Here is a 26933-nt window from a genome sequence, read left to right on the forward strand (position 1 = left end):
ACGTTAGCACTGAAACTGACAAGATTTACCTTTTAACACACGTTCTAGTCAAATGCGACATAGATGTTTAATGATACTAACATATTTGACGCTTCACAAATATAGTACATAACACTGAAAGTATCACAAAACAATCCATTAGATTAATGAACAAAATTGGCGGAGATAATTGTTAAAAAGTGTAGGTCTCTTCCATACAGTTTGACCATGAAAACATTATGTGAGCAAGCATAGGTTGGATAATTTCGTTATTGATCAATGGATGTTAGACTGTAGGGTATTCTTCGTTTCGTTTTTCAGCGTCTAGGAACATACTTTATTCTACACAAGTATGTGCTGAAGTGTGCGTTAAAATCACGGCTCTCCTTTTTACCGTATTGACGGTCAGGGGAATAAATTGATTTTGTAATTGACAAAAAATGAATTCGCGTCATAGCCGTTTCTTCCAGACTGGAATATGCCGAAATTTAAAACAAAATGCTAAAATTCAGACATCCTTCGAATAGTAAAAACGTTTTGTCATAAATGAGATGATTGTTTTATATTTTCGTATTTCAATTTCAGACTGGGTTATTTGTTCGTAAATTTAAACGCTCAGGGCCAAATAATGAATTGAAGAAAGTACATGCTGTAATAAAGAAACTTGATTTTGATTATAGCTGAGAGAAGTGGCATACGATCCTTTAAAAGGAATATACAGAACAGGGAGGCGTGTAGATTCACAGATTCTTCTGAGATCTAATAAAGGTCTCTGTATGATTTTTAGGTTCTGTGAAGAATGTTTCTCGTTGAAAGTACTTACTTCAGAATGCAGATTCTGAGGTTACATCGACCTGACAGGACCACGTTATCCTCATCACCTTCTGGTAAGGCGTCCATTCATAATGTACATGGATGTAAAAAGCAAATGAGATCAATCGCTTAAGATTCCAGGAATGGGTAACAAAAACTGAAAGTAATTTTGTCTACGACGGCTATGCTCGATAAATGCATGTCATGCCTCTGTTAATTCCTTCAAGAGAGGTAATGTTTTATGGGCACTAAGTGCAGCCATTAACAGACACAGCTTGAAGGTACCAATTAGACTTTAGTCTTGTGAGCATGGCCTCTGAATTGTTTTTCTCAAATCAAAGTTACGAGCAAAACTCGTAGAAAGCTAAACGTGTTTAAGAGGAAATCAGAGGGAGTCGATTAAACGTAATTGATTGAACAAAATTTTCTTATCATGGTTGGTCGGTTTTGTAAGGGGTTTTTGCTGTGGTTTCCCGGGTACATGTAAATGCCCACTGACGTCATTCTTTTCAAAGCCAGTACGTGGTCGGTGATTCCAGAAAGATTAAAACGAATTGACTCAGATAATGTGAATTTTAGGAACAAGGAGATTAAAGTGGTTTGTAGCAGCGGTTACTGACTGTTTAAATTATTCAAACAATATTAAATGTGTCAGGGAATTTTATTCAACACACAGCGAATGTGCTTTGAAGAATCATCAGAAGATATTTAATGAACGTTATATGAACTAGAGATGAACTCTCCATGGTATCAAGACATAAACTCAGTCTCTACTAGTATGCTTGTAAGACATGGTGAGAGATCCGACTTTAGCAATGTCTCTGAACAGATAGGCATGGCCTCCTATATCGAGGTTTTGTGACGTGTAATAGATATGTCAATGTAAGTTGGTATTGACAATATTGATTTTACTGCATTGGTAAAATAGTATGTGATACAGACACGCAAATCCGACAAACTGAAATGCATCTGTTTCTACATGGTTTCCTTAAATGTCTTACAGTGGATATGCCTGACATGCTTCTGTAACGGTGGATGGTCTGTGGTATACATGATGAAGTAGGGTACTGTTGAATCGATAACAGATGTCTTGATCGTACATCGGGAAATTTACAAAACCTTCCATAGAAGGGAACATTAAATAGACGACGGACATGGATTGAGATTCGTTATGAAACAGGGTATGATCTATATTGAATACTACAAATGTTGGATGTCAAGAGATTAAGAAAGCTAATAAAGTGCTTGTTACACATTTACATATGACATTTTCCTACCACAGTCAGTACTATCCCTGTGAAGGGCAGACCAGGATTTGATATTACATGCAAAAATCCACACCTTTGGGGTACGATAACAACCTAAGAACAACAGTCACTGAATCTGACCTTTGGATATGCCTTATCCACCTCTTACAATAAGAATAGTTTGCTGGGTACCAGCTATGCATGCTTTCAAACATGGCCTGAATGTGCATAAAGTATATAGTCGGTCTGTGAATTGGGTTTGATGCATTACGTTTTAGAATTTGATTTGATTTTTAGTTTAATGTTGGCGGCAAACTGTCTGCCACTCTTGTGAGCGCAGTATGGTCGTGAGAAACTAATGACTGTAATTATAAGCAGTGGGGTTGTTTCAATCGAATCAAGGACTATCGGATTCCGGCACACCTCAGCTACATAACTCTGCACAGCGAACAGTGACGACATGATCACCCTTGGCCCTGGAGTGTTGGTAGACGCAATAATAGGCTCCAATAGTTGAGATATGTAACAGCAGGTTCAGATAGTTCAGATATGTAACAGTAGGTTCAGATATTTGACATATGTTACAGTAGGTTCTTATAACTGACAGGAGTAACAGCAGGTTCAGACAGTTGGTAGTTGGAGAAGGCGATGATAAGTGTTGCACTTGTGCCCAATCCCTTTGTCTTTTTGGACAATAAAATATGTTAAATAATAATAATAATGTAAAAACAGGTCCAGACAGTTGACAGATGTAACTAAAGGTTAAGATAGTTGACAAATGTAACCTCAGGTTAGACAATTGACTGATGTAACGTCAGGTTCAGACAATTCACAGATGTAACAACAGGTTCAGATAGTTGACGGATGTAACAAGAGGTTCAGACAATTCACAGATGTAACAACAGGTTCAGATAGTTGACAGATGTAACGTCAGAATAGACAATTGACAGTTGTAACAGGTTCAGATAGTTGACAGATGTAACATCAGGTTCAGACAATTCACAGATGTAACAACAGGTTCAGACAGTTGACAGATGTAACAACAGGTTCAGACAATTCACAGATGTAACAACAGGTTCAGATAGTTGACAGATGTAACATCAGGTTCAGACAATTCACAGATGTAACAAGAGGTTCAGATAGTTGACAGATGTAACAAGAGGTTCAGACAGTTGACAGATGTAACGTCAGATTAGACAATTGACAGTTGTAACAAGAGGTTCAGACAGTTGACAGATGTAACAAGAGGTTCAGATAGTTGACAGATGTAACAAGAGGTTCAGATAGTTGACAGATGTAACATCAGGTTCAGACAATTCACAGATGTAACAAGAGGTTCAGACAGTTGACAGATGTAACAACAGGTTCAGATAGTTGACAGATGTAACAACATGTTCAGACAGTTGACAGATGTAACAAGAGGTTCAGACAGTTGACAGATGTAAGAAGAGGTTCAGAAAGTTGACAGACGTAACAACAGGTTCAGATAGTTGACAGATGTAACAACTGGTTCAGACAGTTGACCGATGTAACAACAGGTTCAGACAGTTGACAGATGTAACAAGAGGTTCAGACAGTTGACCGATTTAACAACAGGTTCAGACAGCTGACAGATGTAACAAGAGGTTCAGACAGTTGACCGATGTAACAACAGGTTCAGATAGTTGACAGATGTAACAACAGGTTCAGATAGTTGACAGATGTAACGTCAGATTAGACAATTGACTGTTGTAACATCAGGTTCAGATAGTTGATAGATGTAACAACAGGTTCAGATAGATGACAGATGTATCATCAGATTCAGATAGTTGACCGATGTGACCTTTTTCCTATCATCACAAAGACAAAATATTATATTCAATTTTGAAAGAGAAGAAAGAGTCTTTCGAAAAGGAGAACGCGTACCATCTACGACATAAACATAAACTGAACTTATTATTTCCAGGTTAATCCAGAATATGGAGGGAACACATGGATGTTGCTATTAATGTAAATTGTGTTCCGCTTTGTAATCGAGTCAGTGCGAAGCCAAGGTACACGACGAATACAAACTACACACTGGCAGACAATGAAGCACCAATGGGACAATGCTATTCATTTTCTGCTGATGTAAGCAAATTCGCGAATAATGGATTGCATAGTCTGTCTGTTCTGCAATTATATCATGTCACTTCATCAGTTGTATGTGTGGTCTGTCTCATGTACATGAAAGAAATTGTTGTCTTCGAACGCGTATGTTCATGTTTCACATATAAACACAGCAAGCGTATTTGAATATATGAAACTTTATATCTTGGATGCCACATATAGATTACATTGAATTGTCCTAGTGCGTTGAACAATATGTGTGGGTTTGATGTTACAAAAAACTAGATACCACTGCTTCAGATACTATCTGTCACTTATACCGAGATTTAACAATCGCATCTGTGGTCTTGTGGATAAGGCGTCTGCCTGGAGAGTAGAAAGCTGTTCGATCGATCCCAGACCAGACTTGATGACGTTAAAATTGGATACTTGTTGTTTGCTTGCATGGCGCTCGGCATTAAGGGGATAAACCAAGGACTGGTCAGCTTGGAGTCAGTATACTGTGTCTGGGTCGGGTATCCATGTTAAACTGCCTCATGGTATTTCAGAGAGTTGGCGCTAAAAAAACATTCAAAACCACACACACAAACCTGCACGTCCGTCGCTATAAGTGCCATGTTCACCCCTCACCTGGACCAGTGGTATTTAACTATAGAAAGGTCGTGCAGAGGACGGTCAATTGTCTTCAGATGACCTTTACCGAAGGAACAGTACGACGTACAGGGAGTAATGAAATACATTCTGGAGTGAATACAACAGGAGAGAAGGTGGTAAAGTTTTTCAGACACATTGATGCCAATACCGATGGCATTATGACATTGTGTCAAATATAGTACTTTGAAATACACACAATACTTGTCATACCCTACTAGCTCAATAGGACGTATCGGTCATAATCAGCAGTGTTTCCATGGCACAACTAGAAATACTATTTAATGTGTTACAGTGTCAGTTTTCGAAATGTCATTAACTTGTAGTGTCAGCTTTTGGCTAAAAAACGGTTCCCATGAGGTAGTCCCGAAGTTATAATGTGTCCTGAGACGCTTGGAAAAGATCATTAAGGGAACACTTTTTGAGTACAAAAATGCAATTATCGTCCTACTAGAATTGTCAAAACACATTATTTTGTCTCTGGTTGTTTAGGTATTGTGTAATTCAGAATTATCCTAAAGTTGAGAAGATTTCAACTCTCTACATTAAAGAACGACACAGAAGTCTAAGGTGTCGTTATTCCCTGTACAGAGTTGCACAGAAGTCTAAGGTGTCGTTATTCCCTGTACAGAGTTACACAGAAGTCTTAGGTGTCGTTATTCCCTGTACATAGTTGCACAGAAGTCTAAGGTGTCGTTATTCCCTGTACATAGTTGCACAGAAGTCTAAGGTGTCGTTATTCCCTGTACAGAGTTGCACAGAAGTCTAAGGTGTCGTTATTCCCTGAAAATAGTTGCACAGAAGTCTTAGGTGTCGTTAGTCCCTGTACAGAGTTGCACAGAAGTCTAAGGTGTCGTTATCCCCTGTACAGAGTTGCGTCCTTTAAACATAGCTAGACCCAGTGATCGTGCATTTAAAACGCTTGATGCCCGTGGGTTTCATCTGACTGGTTATCTTCTATGACCTGCATCAGTTGAGGCTTTCATCCCTCATATAGCTGACACGCCCTCATATGACACTGTTTACAGCATGGTTACGGCTGCCATCGATTGTGAATGTTAATTAGACACAATAAAATTTACAAGTCCACGTCATTCCAGAACCGTACTGGAACCGTATTGAAACCGGATGATATACTTAGGGGATCTTGAAATATGAATGTTATGATCTGTCGCCAGAAGAAAGATCAGCTGTGAAAAATGACTTCCAGAGTTAGAACGGTTTCGATTCCAAAACCGAACGCCCCAACACAACTGGGTTAATTCTTGAATATAGTGAAACATCAGTGAGAGTCGGCAAATCTCTCTTCATTACTATTGTTGACATTCATTAACCACAGTAACGCGTGAGCTCTCTACTCTTGCTGTAATACAATATTTGTGATCAGACAGATTTGGGATGCCTCGTCTACAGCGTGATGAGTGAGTGAGTGAGTGAGTGAGTGAGTTGGATTTAACACCGCTTTTAAGATTATTCCAGTTATATCACGGCGTGTCAGCTTAATATGAGAGGAAAGCCCGAAGTGATGCAGGTCTCACACGGTTAAACCCACGAGGACGGGTATGGTGCTGAAACATAATCGGGGCGAACCGGGATTCGAACCACAATCATAGGTTTCTGGCGTGCCCAGGAGACGCACCTCTGCACAGTGAATCGCAGCGCCTTAGACGATTGGACCGCCCGTGCCCCCTACAACGTGATGAGCGTCTAAGAGCTATCGGCATGCTTTACAACTAACAGTCAACATGTTCAATGTATCTCAGTCTGTGATTTGCAGACTTTGGAAGTGGTTTCTGCGGAAACAAAGTATTAATGATCGGCCCCGCACAGGGCGACCTCGGTCGACAACACAAGAAACAGAGCCCAAACAACCAATTAAATTACTGTTAAAAAAATGACCAGTCGATTAGAAATGCTCGGCAACCACGTGTTGTCAAACCGGTAACAAACCGACACATTCTAGCCAGACGCCAATGGTGTTCAGAGCACAGAAGCTGGGAGAGTCGCCAACGTGAGGCGACACGACAGATTTGAGGGTGGGTGTAATGATATGGGGTGGGATCAATATGGCTGCCAGGACGCCACTGTATATACCATAGTGTCCATGACAAGGGACCGCCTCCGTGGTCTAGTGGTAGAGCGTCCGCCCGAAGAGCAGAAGGTCCCCAGCCGCGTCATACAAAAAGACGTTAAAAGATGGTACTTGTTGTTACCCTGTCTGGCGCTCGGCATTAAGGGGCTAAAACAAGGACTAGTCGGCTCGGAGTCAGCATCCTGTGTCTGAGTGGGGTATTCATGTTAAACTGCGGCGTGGTATCTCAGTGAGCTAGCACTATAAATCGGCATCAGTCCGGACTAGTACAAGCAGCCACACAAACACACAGACGTACATGTACATGCACGTCGCAATAATCTTGGACGCGACGTTAAATCCCATTTCACCTCACCTCACCCATGATAAGGTCATTCGTCACTGCTACCGAGACAACATCAAGTACTGGCGCATATAGTTTGCCGTCTGTGTGTCTTGCTGGACCACGCCTTCCTACCGCCTGGGACGTCTCGGACATTATCTAGAGACTGGTACGCCGACGTCAAAGGCCACCCGTTACCTGAAGTGGGCGCAGCAAGAGGAGTGTCATAAGGGATTTGTTTCGTTGAAAAACGAATATTTGACCAAACGTGAGAGCATGACCCATTTTTGATCAAAGTCATCTCACACCTTCATATTTTACTACACTTTACTTTTTCGTCTTTCTTGGTTGTTTGCACCCTTACAAAACAGCACCAACATATTCAGTTGGTTGTCTTTGGCATCTGCTACCATTACTCGATATCGCTTTGTCTTTCTATAATCTGTTATTTTGAATATCCCTCACGTTATGTTTACAGTCTATAAAACTAGATAAATCACAACGTTGTGTTCCTGGTTGAGTAACGACTTTCACAACCGATGCTGGCCGTAGGAGGCCGACTGTGTATCTCAGCTCGGTGAGGATGTGTGCATGCTATGGTACGCCCACGGCGAGGATCATGCTCATGCCTGTTCAAGTGTACGGAGGTTAAAGTTGTACTTAAGAAATAAACGACGAGTGGGAGTTGTTTATCGTACAATAAAACATTTTCTAATATGAGATATCAACATTATGTTGAGCCTCTTTAAGGCTGTTGATAAAATGTACAAGCTTTAAAACTTTAATAATGATGAATCCCTGAATAGAACCGACCTCGGAAAATGTCGGACAAGTCCAATTTACGAACAAGTAGGTTAAGCTTGTCATTTCCCGCATCTTCTCACAATCCTCAAGTCGATTATCTGTAACTTTTATCCCAATTCTGATTGTCATATCTCTCCCGCTTGTGGATGCGATCGTTCGGCCACTGCGTTTATATGCGTAGCCCAGCTACATCTACGTAGAACATCGTAGAGATTGATCAAATGACCAAATAAAATACGTTTCAATGTACATGATGGAGCTACCCCTTGCAAGTGCATAATCTGAACCCCATGGGTACTCGGGATATCCGGGGTAGAATGTATCTCGAGCACCCTTTTGCTTTTCGTAAGAGGCGACCGAATTGGGCAACCCCTTACAATTGATTTTTAGCAACCCATGAATTCTTTAACGTTTATTGTTTATGTAGATTCTAGATATAACAAATTCGGATTGATGTTAAATCATAAGAAGCATGTTGTGCTTTAAACATTTACCTCAAGACACCTCTCTGCAAAATTTTGTTTTGAAATGTAGTGCTATCTTGTTACACGGATAGTTATGCTTTCAAAATAAAACTATTAATATTGTTTACTTCAGTGGTTTTATGTCTTTGGTATTTACTAAACAACGCATTAGTTGAGATTAGCAACAAAGGATTGGGTAACAGATGATAGATGAACGAATGCTTCATGAGTTGAAACACCCACTGTTCTTCTTTCCTATTCAAGGTCAGGAAAATGATCGACAAACTTCGTGCCAAGTATCAATTTGTTGTTACTTGCAATACAAATTTATGATTCATTGACCGATATTCATTTCGGAGTCTTGGATCTACAACATAATCCCCACCCACACTAGGCACTGCTTGATAACGTTACTGGCATTTGTGCTGAAACGTCGCGTTGAAAGAACAATGAAGTTGACATTCATAAGTAAACGCTGTCTTCACCCTGGATCTGGCCTCGTCTTTATACCGGGGCGGTCGGGTAGCCGAGTGGTTAAAGCGTTCACTCGTCACGCCGTCGACCCGGGTTCGATTCCCGACATGGGTACAATGTGTGAAGCCCATTTCTGATGTCCCCCGACGGGATATTGCTGGAATATTGCTAAAAGCGGCGTAAAACCACACTCACTCACTCACTCACTCACTCGCTCACTCGCTCGCTCACTCACTCGCTCACTCGCTCGTCTTTATTGTTGCCTTCGTCCAAGTGTCCGGACTAAGTAAAACCTGTAATTAAGAAATAAACGACGAGTGGGAGAGCCTCTTTAAGGATGTTGATAAAATGTACAAACTTTAAGAATATTTAACCAAATTTTAATAATAATGACTCCCTTGATAGAAATCTACCTCGGAAATGTCGGACAAGTCAATTTTACGAACAGGTAGGTTAAACTTGGTATTTCCCACATCTACTCACAATCCTGAAGTCGATTATCTGCACCTTTTCACCTAATTCGACTGTCATATCTCTCCCACCTTTGGATGCAATCGGTCGGCCTCTGCGTTTATCTTCGTTGCCCAGTTACATCTATGGAGAACAACTCACTGGACACTTCCCACTGTATTACAGCTATGAAAGAAGACGTAATTATGAAAAGCCTGTAAATCTGTACATTTGTACCTGACATTACCTTTTTTTCATGTACCACACTATTTCAAATGTATGAATTGTGTATGGGCCAGTGGCCTTAGTACAAATAAAGACTTCTTCTTCTCTACACTCAAATATAACGTCGTCCAATATCTGACGTCATTCAGTTCGGAGTGCATATTCGAATCTCCAAAAATGACGTCATGATGGAACAATGTTTTATGGGGAAATCTGCCACGAATTAAACAATCAGGCACTGACGCGTGAGCTACCAATTATTGCTAACATTAACATGTACACTCCTGCTCAAAACTACTCTGTTTATGGAAGTATACTTCCCCCAAACGGTGTTGAAATACCCCGGCACGTTTGATGAAATAAAAGGTTACGTTTCTGAAATCAACGTGTAACTTTCGATAAATTAAGACGCTACGCTAGATGTACTTTTGCAGAAATACCGTGCACGAGATCTATTGATAATTGGGCGCGGTTAGTTTCAAAGACGATTATGTTTCCCCGTAAACATTTTCACACTAATTGAGTATGGAATTTTGTAGTTACGTATTATAGATAATTCCTATTTGAAATGTTCACATAATTTTTGAATGTTCCTACGATAATGAGAGTATTGAATAAAGAGGCAAGCCAACATGCCATCCTTTTCACTGGGAACAAAACTTATTATGACAGATAAAAAAGTGTACTTTTTCATATTGCTTCCTGGTAAATTGGAATATCCGTATAGCTCTGATGTCTTAACTTTCTTTATGAATTTACATTACAACAAAACAAAAACATTTCTCGTACGTTTATAGTGCATCATCACTATACAAGCCAAGGGCGTTATTGGTTTGAACTGAATGGGAAGAAAAGTACGTTAGATTACCAGACAAGCACACACTTGGCAATATGCATGCATATATGTAAATATGTAAAATTAAGAGAGGTTAAAAACTTGCGAAAAGTAAACTCAAAGATCAAAACCATACCTGAAGTACGGCTGATGGTAAATCTTGACACAGACATCCGAAAATATCTTATAAGATAATGCAGAGCTATTTGGATTTCAAGCCAACTGTTTCCACTTACGAGTGTAAGAAATATTCAGTTTAAAAAAAATGCCACGCGCTGTATACTATTAGTCTTTGAGTTTTTGTATCATTTTGATAATTTAAGTGTTCATGCTACCATAAAGGGATAAAGTGTTTTTTCAGTTCAAGTAAACTACATCCACTGAATGCAATATCCCTAAGTGATTTTGTATTTCGTTCCACTTTGAGGTAATATTCGCTAATGGCGAATGTCTGGGCCACGGAAAGAACAATTGACTTGCAAAATAAGTTTTTGAACTATTCTGATCTTTATGTGTGTCAGACGACATGTATATAAATTGCATCATAAGCATTACTTTATATTCGAAACGAAGCCAGATCTTTCAAAAAGGAAATGTTTTCAGGTTACTAAATAGAGGCACACGCAGACGCATTGTCCAAGAAGCCCAAGGCAACTCTTTTTAGCAATAAATGTCCTCGTATCCGTGAAGAGCCAGGTCTCACATCACCAGAAGACACCAATTTCCTCTTTCGTAGGGCACGGGTGTTCTTGCCTGGGAGATATCAGGTCCCCTTTTTCAGGAACGACAATGTTACTCTTACCTGGCAGACGCAGGGCCTGCGTATTCAGGATAGATTACGCCTGCCACGAAGATGCGAGGTCTCTCTATCGACGATACAGAAAAGTCATAAGCCTTTTGTCCAGATCACGCCTATGGCCTCCAAGTCTTAAATTTGCCACGCACTACTTGTCCAGAATACGTCGGCCTCATCGTCAAGAAGCATTATACGCCGGTGTATACGCCCCCTAAATTTGACTCTTGAGTCATATGGGCCTAGGCTGAAATGACTCCCCTAGCCAGGCTCAAAACACTCCCTGCACGCTCAGCTAACTCCCATACTGAACCCAAATGACTCCCCTTGTTTTGTAAGAAATGATTACAGAAAAGATGAAACATATCTTGTATTGTAAAGGTTTTCAACCCCTCTTCTCCATTTTCTATTCTGAAATGTCAGGTTAAGAACGATCCCTAATATTGTGTGTCAGATGTTTTAGTACCAGTTATTTTATTACAGTTTTATATTTAACTTTATTTGGAAAAACTCACGATGTCTCTTATAAATCACTATACTTTTCTTAACCTATTATTTATTTTCAGAGTGCTTCCTGTGTCCTACATCCAGTTCTTGGGTATCAGGCTCAAACTACTCCCCCTATTATATATCCGATTCTTTAGTATCAGGCTCAAACTACTCCCTTTATTCTTAATCCGATTTTTGAGTATCATGCTCAAACTACTTCCCCTATTCTGCTTGTCCAAACGGCAGCACACCCCTTGTCAATAATACGACAGCCCTTCCTACACTTACTGCACCCTCCAGTACCTGCTTGTCCAGATGCGCAGCACACTTCTTGTCAATGATACGACAGCCCTTCCTACACGTATTCCACCATCCAGTACCTGCTTGCCCAGATGCGCAGCACACTTCTTGTCAATGATACGACAGCCCTTCCTACACGTATTCCACCATCCAGTACCTGCTTGTCCAGATGCGCAGCACACTTCTTGTCAATGATACGACAGCCCTTTCTACACGTATTGCACCATCCAGTACCTGCTTGTCTAGATGCGCAGCACACCCCTTGCCAATGATACGACAGCCCTTCTTACATTTATTGCACCATCCAGTACCTGCTTGTCTAGATGCGCAGCACACCCCTTGCCAATGATACGACAGCCCTTCTTACATTTATTGCACCATCCAGTACCTGCTTGTCTAGATGCGCAGCACACCCCTTGCCAATGATACGACAGCCCTTCTTACATTTATTGCACCATCCAGTACCTGCTTGTCTAGATGCGCAGCACACCCCTTGCCAATGATACGACAGCCCTTCCTACACGTATTGCACCATCCACTACTTACTTGTCTTGATGCGCAGCACACCCCTTGTCACTGATACGACAGCCCTTCCTACACGTATTCCACCATCCAGTACCTGCTTGTCTAGATGCGCACACACCCCTTGTCAATGATACGACAGCCCTTCCTACACGTATTCCACCATCCAGTACCTGCTTGTCTAGATGCGCACACACCCCTTGTCAATGATACGACAGCCCTTCCTACACGTATTCCACCATCCAGTACCTGCTTGTCTAGATGCGCAGCACACCCCTTGTCAATGATACGACAGCCCTTCCTACACGTATTGCACCATCCAGTACCTGCTTGTCTAAATGCGCACACACCCCTTGTCAATGATACGACAGCCCTTCCCAAACGTATTCCACCATCCAGTACCTGCTTGTCTAGATGCGCAGCACACCCCTTGTCACTGATACGACAGCCCTTCCTACACGTATTGCACCATCCAGTACCTGCTTGTCTAGATGCGCAGCACACCCCTTGTCAATGATACGACAGCCCTTCCTACACGTATTCCACCATCCAGTACCTGCTTGTCTAGATGCGCAGCACACCCCTTGTCAATTATACGATAGCCCTTCCTACACGTATTCCACCATCCAGTACTTGCTTGTCTTGATGCGCAGCACACCCCTTGTCAATGATACGATAGCCCTTCCTACACGTATTCCACCATCCAGTACTTGCTTGTCTTGATGCGCAGCACACCCCTTGTCAATGATACGACAGCCCTTCCTACACGTATTCCACCATCCAGTACTTGCTTGTCTTGATGCGCAGCACACCCCTTGTCAATGATACGATAGCCCTTCCTACAGGTATTCCACCATGAACTGGAATGCAATAAATTAGCTGTGAATATCTCTCTTTGCAGTAAAAAGCAAAAACGTTACAGAGTGTAAATGACAAAGATGGTCATTCACTGGATATGGCTTATGTCCATCACAACACTTAAACTCACGAGAAGTGCTACGTTCATTTTAATTAGATTCATGAGTGAGTGAGTGTGTATGGTTTTACGCCGCTTTTAGCAATATTCCAGCAATATCACGGAGGGGTACATCAGAAATGGGCTTCACACAATGTACCCATGTCGGGAATCGAACCCGGGACTTCGGCGTGGCGAGCGAAAGCTTTAATCACTAGGCTACCCGACCGCCCCGATTAGATTCATGGTACAAAAGTTGTCAATCACACAGATAGAAGTAAGTGTGTGATGCGGTTGCAATAGGTCGCATATACATGGCTACTGCCACCATACCTGTCTTGGTTTTAATGGCTACTGTGCATCTTTACAGGTTTCTAAGCAATATGTTGGATGTGAATCATCAGGAAAATCGAGAAAAAGCGTGTGCGAAGGAGGCAGTGGTGTCAAATGTACATCCCCTCATTAGCTTTGAAACCATACAAAAGAGTTTGCACATATGTTTTTCTGTTAGCACTGACTTTTCTTTTTCCCACGTGTGTGTCTGTGTGATGTGTTCTTTTGGTGTGTGTGTGTGTGTGTGTGTGTGTGTGTGTGTGTGTGTGTGTGTGTGTGTGTGTGTGTGTGTGTGTGTGTGTGTGTGTGTGTGTCTGTCTGTCTGTCTGTCTGTGTGTTTGTGTGGTGTTTGTGTTGTGTGTGTGTATTTGGTATGTGTCTGTGTGTTTGGTATGTGCTTGGCGTGACTGTGGTGTGTGTGTCTGTGTGTGTTTGGTATGTGCGTTGCGTGACTGTGGTGTGTATGTGTGTGTTTGGTATGTGCTTGGCGTGACTGTGGTGTGTGTGTATGTGTGTGTTTGGTATGTGCTTGGCGTGACTGTGGTGTGTATGTGTGTGTTTGGTATGTGCGTTGCGTGACTGTGGTGTGTGTGTATGTGTGTGTTTGGTATGTGCTTGGCGTGACTGTGGTGTGTATGTGTGTGTTTGGTATGTGTCTGTGTATTTGGTATGAGTCTGTGCGTTTGGTACGTGTGTGGCGTGACTGTGGTGTGTGTGTGTGTATTTGTGTGTTTGGTATGTGTCTGTGTGTTTGGTATGTGCTTGGCGTGACTGTGTGTGTGTGTGTATGTGTGTGTTTGGTATGTGTGTTGCGTGACTGTGGTGTGTATGTGTGTGTGTGTGTGTGTGTGTGTGTGTGGTATGTGCTTGGCGTGACTGTGGTGTGTGTGTATGTGTGTGTGTGTTTGGTATGTGCTTGGCGTGACTGTGGTGTGTGTGTATGTGTGTGTTTGGTATGTGCTTGGCGTGACTGTGGTGTGTATGTGTGTGTTTGGTATGTGCGTTGCGTGACTGTGGTGTGTGTGTATGTGTGTGTTTGGTATGTGCGTTGCGTGACTGTGGTGTATATGTGTGTGTTTGGTATGTGTCTGTGTATTTGGTATGAGTCTGTGCGTTTGGTATGTGTGTGGCGTGACTGTGGTGTGTGTGTGTGTGTATTTGTGTGTTTGGTATGTGTCTGTGTGTTTGGTATGTGCGTGGCGTGCCTGTGGTATGTGTGTGCATAGGGTGTACATGTGGTGTAAGTGTTGTGTGTGTGTGTGTGTGTGTTTATTTGGTGTGATTGTGTGAGTGTGTATGTTTGTGACATAGCCCATGGATACTGCTATTAAGAGTTGAAGCATTTTCAATTCTTAGTGGTGACAGTTCTTCATGATTCAGACAGAATAATAAAGAAACTAAGATATGTATGGTGACGAAGTCGCCACCAATGTTATAACAATCGTACTTCATTCGTATATAACCATATATTAATGCGTTGAGCTTAATAACTAAAAAGATGTGCATGCATCCTTGTTACATGGGGCAAATAACATTCAATTACTCTATGTGTAAATCTATTGATTGAAGAATATTATATTAAGTATATTTATATCCATAAGTTTCGTGTAGATGTAGCAAAGTTTAGATGCAGTTTTCACCAACTAAAAATTGAGCCTGGCAGATATGCAAATGTTCCAAGAAATGAAAGGTTTTGCAATGCTTGTAAAAAATGTTTCGTTGAGGATGAGTATCATTTCTTGTTTGTATGCACGGTGCATGCCGAATTTCGTGATCAGTGCATTCCAAGAAACTGCTATGTATTTCCCACATTACATACATTCAATGTCTTGATGTCAAGTGATAAATGTCATATCATAAGAAATTTGGCTATGTATATTTATAAGTCTATGCAATTAAGGACAAAACTGCCGATGTTCATTTAAATTATAATAATGGCTGCTGTACAACTGCTGTGACATGGACCGATGGCCTACCTGACCTTGCTGAATAAACAACAACAGAGGAATAAGTGTTTATTTATTCATTGAAGTTTTTTATGCTCTACGTTGCACGCAGCTCTTCTTGAAGTTGAGCATTCTCAAGATAAAGGGATGGAAAACAGTCCATTACAAGTAATGGCGTCCTGCATATAAAGAAGTGTCCAAATTTAGATTAATTATCACTGTTATAAATAGTTTTCTGTATGATTTACTATTTCAATAAGCTTACTAGACATCATTGTAGTTTTCCGACTGCCTCGAACACCACTGGTGTGTTAAAAAGTGCGATTTGACCATGTATTGATAGGGAATGGGACAACGTAATACGCTTAGAATTTTAAATCATTTTAAGGCTTAAAGAAGTCAATGTTTTAATATCGTATTACGTTAATGTCTATTGGTATGACACTCTCCGGGTGGACGCTCTACCACAATCCAACAGAAGCGGACGAAACGAATTTGAATTTGGCTAAATGTATCAATGAGATCACACTTTGGCGGCCCGTGAGTAGGGGACCCTATTTACTGTATATATTAGCAGTACTTGGTTCCTACCAAACCCGGATGATTACTGACAGAACGATCTACCAGAGGAGGAGCATATAGAACACGTTTAAGGCATGACGTGTCCTTTCAGTGTAACCAACACACTCTGTTCAGTGAAAGGTTAAGCAGTGAGTGATGCGACGTCACATCTGTAATCAAACAACCCTACCGCAGTGACTGCAGTGTGAGTAACGCAGCGTGAAGGATACACACTGAGTGAGTGAGTGAGTGAGTGAGTGAGTTGGGTTTAACGCCGCTTTTTTATTCCAGTTATATCGCGGCGTGTCAGCTTAATGTGGGAGGAAAGCCCGAAGTGATGCAGGTCTCAGACGTTTACCACTTCGCTGAAACCCACGAGCACGGGTATGGTGCTGACAAACCTAGAAACATTATTGGGGCGAACCGGGATTCGAACCCACAATCATAGGTTTCTGGCGTGCCCAAAAGGATGCAACTCTGCACAGCGAATCGCGGCGCCTTAGACGACTGGGCCACCCGTGCCCCCCATACACACTGAAGTAACCTAGATTTAACATTGAGCGAGCAACTGAGTTTGGATCAACGACGTTTGCACCAGTATGTTACCTGTGTCAGGCAGTTTATATCTCATGTACAGTCTCTGGACGTGTCACCTTGGAGGAGTGAGTGAGTATGGTTTTACGTCGCTTTTAGCAATATTCCAGCAATATGATTGGGGACACGAGAAATGGGCTTCACACAGTTTACCCATGCGGGGAATCGAACCCGGACGTTCGGCGTGACGAGCGAACGCTTTAACCACCAGGCTACCCCGCCGCCCCTCAGCTTTGAGGAAACCTATTACGACTCTTTGACCAGTATTTTAGTTTGTATCTCATGTATTGTATCTCACGTACACTCTCAGGATGTGTCAGACTAATGTTTGAGGAAACCCATAGTGACGCAGGGGATTGACCTTTAAACAAGAGAAACCCAAGAGTACGGATAATCTACCAAATGGAGAGGTAAACAACAAATCAATAACGCTATAACAAACCTGTTTGTGTGTAGGCGACAGGGTTTACAATATCGTGGAGGCCTTGGCGGCGTGTAAAGCATCAATAGGTCCAGGCTCCTAAAGCAGGTCAAAGTTGCGTCCCTTTGGCATACCAAGATCCGCTGTTGATGGATTCGAGTCCCTGATTGTGGTGCTTGTGAGTTTCAGCAAAGTAGGCCGCAATACAACTAAATACTGTCTGAAGTGGCTTAAATCCAACTCAGTCACTGAAACACCCCCAACTAGGGACAACATTAGCCGGTTGACTTAATAGTGAGTGAGTGAGTGAGTGAGTGAGTGAGTGAGTGAGTGAGTGAGTGAGTGAGTGAGTGAGTGAGTGAGTGAGTATGGTTTTCCGCTGCTTTTAGCAACATTCCCATTTTTGGGGACACCAGAAAATTGACGTCACACTTTGTCCTCATGTAGGGAATCGAACCCGGGTCTTCGGCGTGACGAGCGAACGCTTTAACCCCACCGCCCCGTTGACTTAATAGACTAACGTGCGTGATCAATATATCAGCTGTCGCACAAACGTTCAACTAAAATGCATCTTTGGAATGGTTCTATCCAACACATGTGCATACACATGGTTAATGGTTGAAACAGAACGTTTATGCTGCCGTTACAACTTTCGCTGTGCAGAGTTGCGTCCCTTAGGCCTGCACGGATCCTATGACCTTGGGTTCGACTCCCAGATTCTCCCTTATTATGTTTCTCAATTGTTAGCACCATACCGGTGCTCGTCGGTGGCAACAATCGAAGATTTGTATCTCTTCAGACATTCCTCCCACTCTGTGTTATAACTGAAATACTGTTCAAGGTGTTTGAAACCCCAACTCACTAACTCGAATAATGCTTCGTGTTGTCCTCGGCTTCTTGTTTCGAAAACAAGGCTGTTCTGAAAATAATTTCATTTCAAATTAAAGAATTAAGTAATGTAAATCCCGGGCAGGTATAATGTACCTTCAGGAAGATACTTCCTTAGTTATGTGAAAATTAAAAAAAGCAACAGAGTCTTATTATCACATTATCCTTCACATCAACACATCCCACCATTCTCACAAATCTTCAACTTAATTTCCAGTACGATGTACAGCGTGGCAGGGGGACGCTTTCGTCACAACCCAAATCAAATTGTTTTCCTCGGCTTTTTCATTTATTCTGAAGTAATTCTTTTTTTATATACTCCACCAAGATTAAAAACTAATATCAGTAATCCTCAATCTGTATCCAAATATTTTTTTCAACAGTCTTAGTTCTTACACAAATCTGATGGGATTCACCATTCACTGAAAGAGGAAAGCCATACAACATTTCGAAAATGACAAAAAAAACCATTGGCTCCACGCTCGTCCGATCTCCGCCGAAACCATCACTTTGATCCTATGGGAAATTCTGGACCTTCTGTTTTCATATAAACACTATTGCTTCTTTTTGTTTTTTTAAGTTTGGTAGATTTCAAATTCGAATTTTCTTCAAAACCTGGTATCGGAGGAGCCCAGTAAATTGGGAAATAAATAGCCGTGTCTGGCAACTGCTGTCTCTGATTTCTATGGGGGTTAATGGTAATTCCATTATGCATATATCGTGAACAGTATTTTGCACTTTTGAAACCTTTTCCTTTTCCGTTTCTGTTTAGCGTCTCATAATGTTGGATATAAGACAAAGTTATTGATTGAATAATTGAGTGAGCGAGTTTATTTGTTTGTTTGTTGTTTAACGCCACACTCAGCAATATTACAGATATATGACGGCGGTCTGTAAATAATCGAGTCTGAACCAGACAATCAAGTGATTGATATCACGAGCATCGATCCACCCACTTGGGATACGATGACATGCATCAACCAAGTCAGCGAGCCTGACCACCCGATCCCGTTAGTCGCCTCTTTCGACAAGCATAGTCGCCTTTTAACGACAAGCATGGATTGCCGAAGACCTATTCTATCCCGGATCTTCACGGATCGAGTGAGCGAGTGAGCGAATATTGTTTAAACACTTCAGTGAGCAATAATCTTCCCATATGAAGGCAGCTTGTAAGTAATCGAGGCTGCATGGCAATGCAGTGATTGTAAGCTAAGCTCCACGTCATCGGTACACGATATCACGTACCAGTCAAGTCACTGAGCCTGACCAACCGAGTATGCGTGTTAATTTGTTTTTATTGTTTTATTTTTACAATAAAATACACTGCCATATAACAGCGTATTTCTCCATGGAGTTAAACCACAGCCAGACATTCGTGACTTACCATTGCTTTAAGGGTTAACACATTAACATGTACACACACTGCTCATAGCCTTGTACCTCTTCCGGATACGCATCACGGTGCGCTTCAGTATACTAATACGTTACTAATGCTATGGCACGTTTTGCTGAAATAACGCGAAAAGCTTGCGGAATCAACGTATATCGTTGTGCGATTAACGCGGTGAGCAGTAGTGTATGTAGTGTATTGCCACTGTGAGTAGTGTTGGAGTAAATAGTATCATCTAGCTCGTGCTAAGACGTAGCTAATGACGTCATCTCTGACCTCATGTACTGCCGCCATGACTAAGAATAAACCCATGATCGTATCATCCTGGCCTCGTGGTTAATAGATCTGTGCGGACATAGTTCCCAAATATCAACATTACTCGAAAGAACATTACAGTTAACATACCATGTACGGTATCTATTGACAAAGAAAATGAAATCTAGATGATTAGACAAGCACACATTTGTCAACATGCCATGCATCTCTGCAGAGTTTATGTCCAAAGTAAATATGCAAAACAAGGAGAAGACTTGTGGCAGTGAAATTCATTGTTAAATAATGTTGCAATTGTATCACATTGTTTGTGTTGGGATTCAGTAGAAGTTCATAGCATAGTACTATGATAATAACTTGTCTGGAATGTAGTACTATATAATGTAAGCAGTGGTGTGAAAGTTACTATATTTAGGTGCTTTTGGAGTCAAGTGTAATCTAGAATCTTCCAGAACAACTAGACTCGTCCAGCACTGTAAAGAAACTTCTACCACTGCTGTCATATTTAATATTGCGAATGTACTTGTTCTGCCATTGAATATTGTACTACCACTCTATTGTGTACTACCACTGTAATGGCTGTGCAGTAATTGTTATTGATTTGCAAATATATTAATTTTGTAGGAGAAAACAAATATTTGCAAAAGGTAACGAAAAGATAACAGACATCCCCATAGATTTTTAATGATAATGCAAAGCTGTTTGGATTTCAAGCCAAGTGTTTTCACTTACAGTTTGAGGAAATATTCACTTCAAGAAAAATATCACTCACTGTTTATCATTTGTCTCTAAGTTTTGTTTCATTTTGATAATTTAAGTGTTGATGCTTTCTGAAAGGGATAAAGTAGGTTCTTTAAAATCAAGAAACCAACATCCACTAAATGCAATAGGCCCAAATGGTTTTGTATTTCTTCCACAGCTTTGGATACATATTGGATGATGTTCCATGATGGAGGTTTGTATTCACGTCCTTGACACAGAAAGAACATTACACATTAACTTTTTTATTTCTGTAAAATTAATTCTATCCTGAATTCGCAATGAAGCCAGAACTTTTAAAGGAAATACTACTAAATAAGTAATACATGCAGCAGCATTGCCCAGTGCATCCCATCACTCTTTTCAGAAACAATGCCATCGTATCCTTGAGTAGCCAGGTCTCTCATCTCTAGGAAACTCCAACTTCCTCTTGCTTAGGGCAACAGGTCTTCTTGTCTTGGAGATATTAGATCCAAGTATTCAGGAAAGACAATGTTCCTCCTACGTACGAGACGCAATGCCCAAATATTCAGGATAGGAACTACTAAGGAGAGGGGTATGGAGTCTTTTTGTGATGGACACGCACTTCATAGTCTCGATCACGAAAGCCTCCTCCAAAACTTGAAGCATCATCCACATCTTGTCCAGAATACGCCAGTCCACTCCTAGTCTAGACACACCACCCACGTATTGTCCAGAATACTCCAGCCACCTCCTAGGCTAGAAGCACAATTAACCCCTTGTATACGCTATTTCCCTCCTAGCCTTGAAGTATAATCCACATTGTGTCTAATTTTTGTTTCCCCCTCCTCACCAAGCCTCTTTGTTCAGCATACATCAGAACCACCCTCTAAAGCTTTGACGCATGTCTCTTGTCTCTTGTGCATGATACGCCAACCTAGACTTGAAGCACCATACCACCTTGTCCACTTCCTAGTCTTGATGTATCATACACCTCTTCTCCGGAATGTTTCCCACACCTCCTTGTTTAAATGTGCAACACACTTCTTGTCAGAATACATGTACGTCGGGCCTCACTACTCCAGTATCTTGGTGAGTGAGTATGGTTTTACGCCGCTTTTTGGAATATTCCAGCAATATAACGGTGGAAGGACACCAAAAATGGGATTCACACAATGTACCCATGTCGGGAATCGAATCTCGGTCTTCGACGTAACGAGCAAACGCTTTAACAACTAGGCTACTCGACCACCCTTCCAGTTTATGAAATGTGTACGTACATGTAAAATGGGAATCGAGTTAAACTTGAATTTAATTCATTTGCTGCCACAAACAATCAATTTACATTGGGTTTTGCTTACTTTTTTCAGTCATTAACACGAGTATCACCATGTTATTTTTATAGGGTAAATGAAGAACTTCAGATTCATATACACAAAGCAACTAATCACCAAGGAGGGAAGCACCGTTGGTGCCGAAAGGGATGCAATATCGGTCCCCTAGATTTTGACTAAAAATACCTGGTTCGATAAACAGATGGCAGGTCTCTGTTGCAATAGTTAGAAAAGACGCCGATGTTTCTACACACGAGACGAGTGTTTTAACAAGTTGCATTGTGGTGGCCGGTTTGTACCTAGTTTGTCAGGGCGTTTTGCCACGATTGTAAAAGGTTCACGAGTGCTGAAACCGTTTCAGGGAAAATGATATAGTTTTGATATAAAGTGAATTAATGGTACGAACTTTTTTAATCACACAGACAGTTTTGCAAGGAAATGTGTGCTACGGTTGCAATACGTAGCAGGTAAATGAGCACGGGCTCGATACATGTCTTGAGGCTTCTGTTCATCTTCACAGGTTTCCAAGTATTGTGTTGGGTGTGACTTATTAGGGTTATCGAGAAAAAGAGTATATGAATGAGAGAGTGGCGTCAAATATACATCCCCCACATTGGCTTTGAAACCATAAAAAGGGTTTTGTGATACTTGCATTGAATTGTTTCTGTTAGTACTGACATTTCCATGACTCCCTTCATATCTTCTATTGTGAGTTACATGTTCTTGTGGGCCCTCGTGTGTCGCGCATTGCGTGCTTGCATTGGATTAAAAAGAAAATTTAACGCCAGCGCTACCTGGGTCTAGCAAGACTTGTCTACTTTACATGAAAGTCATGGAATCTCAATTCATGGAATCTACAAAAAAACGTGTGTTTGTTCACTCCACTGTGACCTTTTACTCTTGTTTCTAGCAATGCTTGTTTACACTGCGTTAAGTACACGGAATCTACATGTACGATATCTGACACTCACACTTGTGTCCCGATCATTGCATTAACATGCTATGTGGTAATCTGATGCTACTAACATCTATTCTGAACAAACGTGATGACGTGACCCTTTGAGAATTCAATGAAAAAGTCTTCAATCTCCATATCCAGTTGGTTTTTTTTTTGCTGCATGGCGCTAAACACTAGTGGCAAGTGTACTGCGAGTCTTGTTACAAGCATACTTTTATCACGTTCACTACTGTGTTTTTTATGGTGTAAATGAACTCACATCTATACGTGTATGTGCCTCTCTCTCTCTCTCTCTCTCTCTCTGTCTCTCTCTCTCTCTCTCTATATATATATATATATGTGTGTGTGTGTGTGTGTGTGTGTGTGTGTGTGTGTGTGTGTAAATGTGCGTCTCTGTGTGGCTGTATTTATGTGTGCGGGCCGCTGTACTTGTATGTGCGCGTTCGTGCGTGCGTGCGTGCGCGGGTGTGTAGATGCGTTGGTCACATGTTATAACATTGGCGAATTAACTACTATTATATGTTGTACAACAAAATCCCATCTTACTGTCAATAATAATTCATCATAAACAAAACCTTTATCAAGAGACTAAAATAATGATTAGGCTACAGAAGTCTTCGTCATTGTTATAACCATCGTATTAAAGTAATAAATGGCCATGGCTAGATGCGTGAATTGCAGATGATGTTTTCATATAAAGAAGTGTTTAAATTCATTCTTTTGTTAATTATCAGCCCAGACTTGGAGTGAGTGAGCCAGTTTGGTGTAACGCCGCTTTGAACAGTATTCCAGTTATATCACGGCGTGTCAGCTTAATGTGGGAGGAAAGCCCGAAGTGATGCAGGTCTCACTTCGGTGAAACCCACGAGCACGGGTATAGTGCTGACAAACCTAGACACATGATCGGGGCGAACCGGGATTCGAACCCCCAATCAAAGGTTTCTGGCACACCCAAGGGACGCAACTCTGCACAGCGAATCGCGGCGCCTTAGACGACTGGGCCACCTGTGCCCCCGCCTAGACTTTGAGCACCACAACACCTTGTCTTGTCTTGGTGTATCATTCCCCACATGTACAATACCTGACACACACGTGAGTCCCGATCAATGCATCAACAAGCTTTGTGGTAATCTGATGCTAGTAACATCTCGTCTGAAAAACGTGATCATGGGACCGTTCGAGAGTTCACTGACGAAGTCGTTAATCTCAATATCCATTTTTATGTTATTGGATGCTGCAGGGTGCTAAACACTAATGGCAATTGTACTGCGAATCTTGTTACAAGCATACTTTCATCACGTTCACTACTGTTTTATTGGTGTATATGAACTCATACGTGTGCCTGTGTGTATGTTGGTCAAACACCATGGTTACAACTCTTATGTGTTGTCGTACTCTTTAGATCATAATTTAATATCTTTAATATCACGTGGTGCATCATAATGAACAGCCTTATCAAGAGACTAAGACAATGATATGGTCCAGAATCCTTCATCAATATTAACACAATCTTATCTGGCCATGGAGTGATGCGTGTATTTCAAATGACCTTTACAACTTAATACATGTTTATTTGTTCAATGAACTTTTTATGAATTATATTGAATACAGTTCTTCTTGAAGTTGCGCCTTCTCAAGAGAAAGGGGTGGAAAACAATCCAATAACTGGAATGGAGTCTTTTACATAAAGAAGTGTTTAAATTCACTCGTTTGTTAATTATCCGCAGTTTAAACAGTTTTCTGAATGATTAAGTTCTCCAATAAGTTAACTAGACACCATTGTAGTTTTTCAACTCTCTTGAACACCACTGGTGAGGAAGAAGCCGCGCTTTGAACATGTACATTGAAGGAGTGGGACAACATCAAACACCATTTGATTTTCATGATCACAGCTTGAATCGTTTTGAGGCCTTATGAAGTAAATTAATTAATCTCAAACTCGTGGGGAACGCAACGGGAAAAACATCACATAAATATTCTGGTTGATGCTTTTTTTTACATATTTTATAATGTATTTCATTCCTAACAGACATTTTGACAATTTTCAACAACGTATAAATTATTTGAGTGATTGTTCTTTTTTTTGCGACACAGATTGCTTAATCATAAAATAGTATGTAATTCCCAAACCAACTGACGAATAAGTTTGTTTCAATATCACTGTCAACAGTATTCCAGTTACACCACAACACAATCAGCGAGGTGACACATTGTATCTATCAGAAAATCCCCAGCAGGCGCCTACAAGCATTGAGTATGGGGACCTACTTTCTCTGCGTTATAGCAGTTCATCATCCTCATAAACCCGGGTGATTACTGACAGGACGATCTTCATCAGGATGCACAGAATGCATTTAAAGTATGAGCCCTTTCACGTTTACCAACCTACATTTGAATGTTCCACGACACCTTGAGGTGAAGTGACATGACGTAACACCAGCAATATCCTAGTAATAAGCCAGCTCCACCACGGCGATCTGGAAAGTGAATAACGACATAAGTATGCAGTGTAAAGGAGCCTAGAATTTACACTGAGCGAGTGAGTTAACGCCTCTTTGAACAGTATCTCCGTTGTATCTGATATACCCACGAGCACTGATATTGCACCAACAACCACACTTTGACAAACTTTTGAGTGTAGACAAAGAGTTTCTTATCAAACAACTGTCGACAGGATACTTGTCATATACTTCATGCGTAAACGAATGATATGACGTAACACCAGTAACATGAATTAACGCCCCTTTAAACACTATCTCCGTTGTGTCAGTGAGAGAGAGAGAGAGAGAGAGAGAGAGAGAGAGAGAGAGAGAGAGAGAGAGAGAGAGAGAGAGAGAGAGGAGTAACATATCAGTTCATGAAGATTTGACAGATGAGAACAATGTGTGTCCTAGTTTATATCCAAGCAGTCAAATGAGAAAGGGGAGCAGACAGAATCCAGTGATCTCTATAACATAAAGCATCATGGGGATCGCTAAGCCAGACACTCCAGGGATTTCACAATAAAAAGAGTTGATCCTTACAACGACCAGGGGTCACTTTCTCACGTTTTAGGACAGTGCAATGAGATAGAGATAATTGGTAGAGTTTAGCAACAAACTACGGTTGTTACAGTACAAACATCTAGCCTAATTGAGTGAGATACTTTTTCATATCCTGTTTTCAGAGATGGTCGTCAATAGTACAGACGCTAAGCCATAAAATAGTGTGCTTCTTAATATGTATTCAAGAGAAGTCCACACGACACCTTCGTCTATTTTCTTACATGTCAACAGATATTGGTTTCTGTTTTTCTAGATTCTAACAGAACGGCACTTTTTAAAGCTATGGTAGCATCTCAAACATCTATACGTCCAGACACCTAGTATGACAGGACACTGTTCAGAGTTTACGTCCTTCGCTTTGGGTTCGAATCCCAGATTCTGGTTATTGGTTGCCAGCATTATAGCCGTGCCTGTTGGTTGCCTAGGTTGGAAACGTCTTCCACTCGCACTCTAAGATCATGCCTTGGTACAACTGGAATTCTTTTGAAACGGGCTTAAATCCTCCTCACTTACTGACGCAGACACCACTAGGGACAAATACCGATCTGCTATAAAGAGGACATGTGTGATTGATCGATCAGCTGTCGCTCATTTGTTCAATTAATATACATCCTTCGGAATTATATCTCTGTCTGATATATGTGTAGGCACTGCATGCAATGTTGTATTTGAACATTAATGCTGCCACTACTACTTGGAGGAATACCAGGGGACATGGGTGGTCTTATGGTGCCTCTATTCACTGTGGAGAGTTGAGTCCTTTGAGAATGCCAAAATTGATCGTGGGTTCGCCACCCTTATTATGAATATCGGCTTGTAAAGGTTAACGTCCGAGACCTGCATCAATTCAGGTTTTCCTCTCAAATGAAGCTGACACGTGATAACTAAACTCACTCACTCAAATAATGCGACATGTCCTCGGCTTTTATTTCGAATGTCTCTTTTGAAAAATATTAGCATATGACATT

The sequence above is a fragment of the Haliotis rufescens genome, unplaced genomic scaffold (assembly GCF_023055435.1).
Source record: "Haliotis rufescens isolate VD_foot unplaced genomic scaffold, xgHalRufe1.0.p SCAF_39, whole genome shotgun sequence".
Taxonomy (NCBI): Eukaryota; Metazoa; Mollusca; class Gastropoda; order Lepetellida; family Haliotidae; genus Haliotis; species Haliotis rufescens.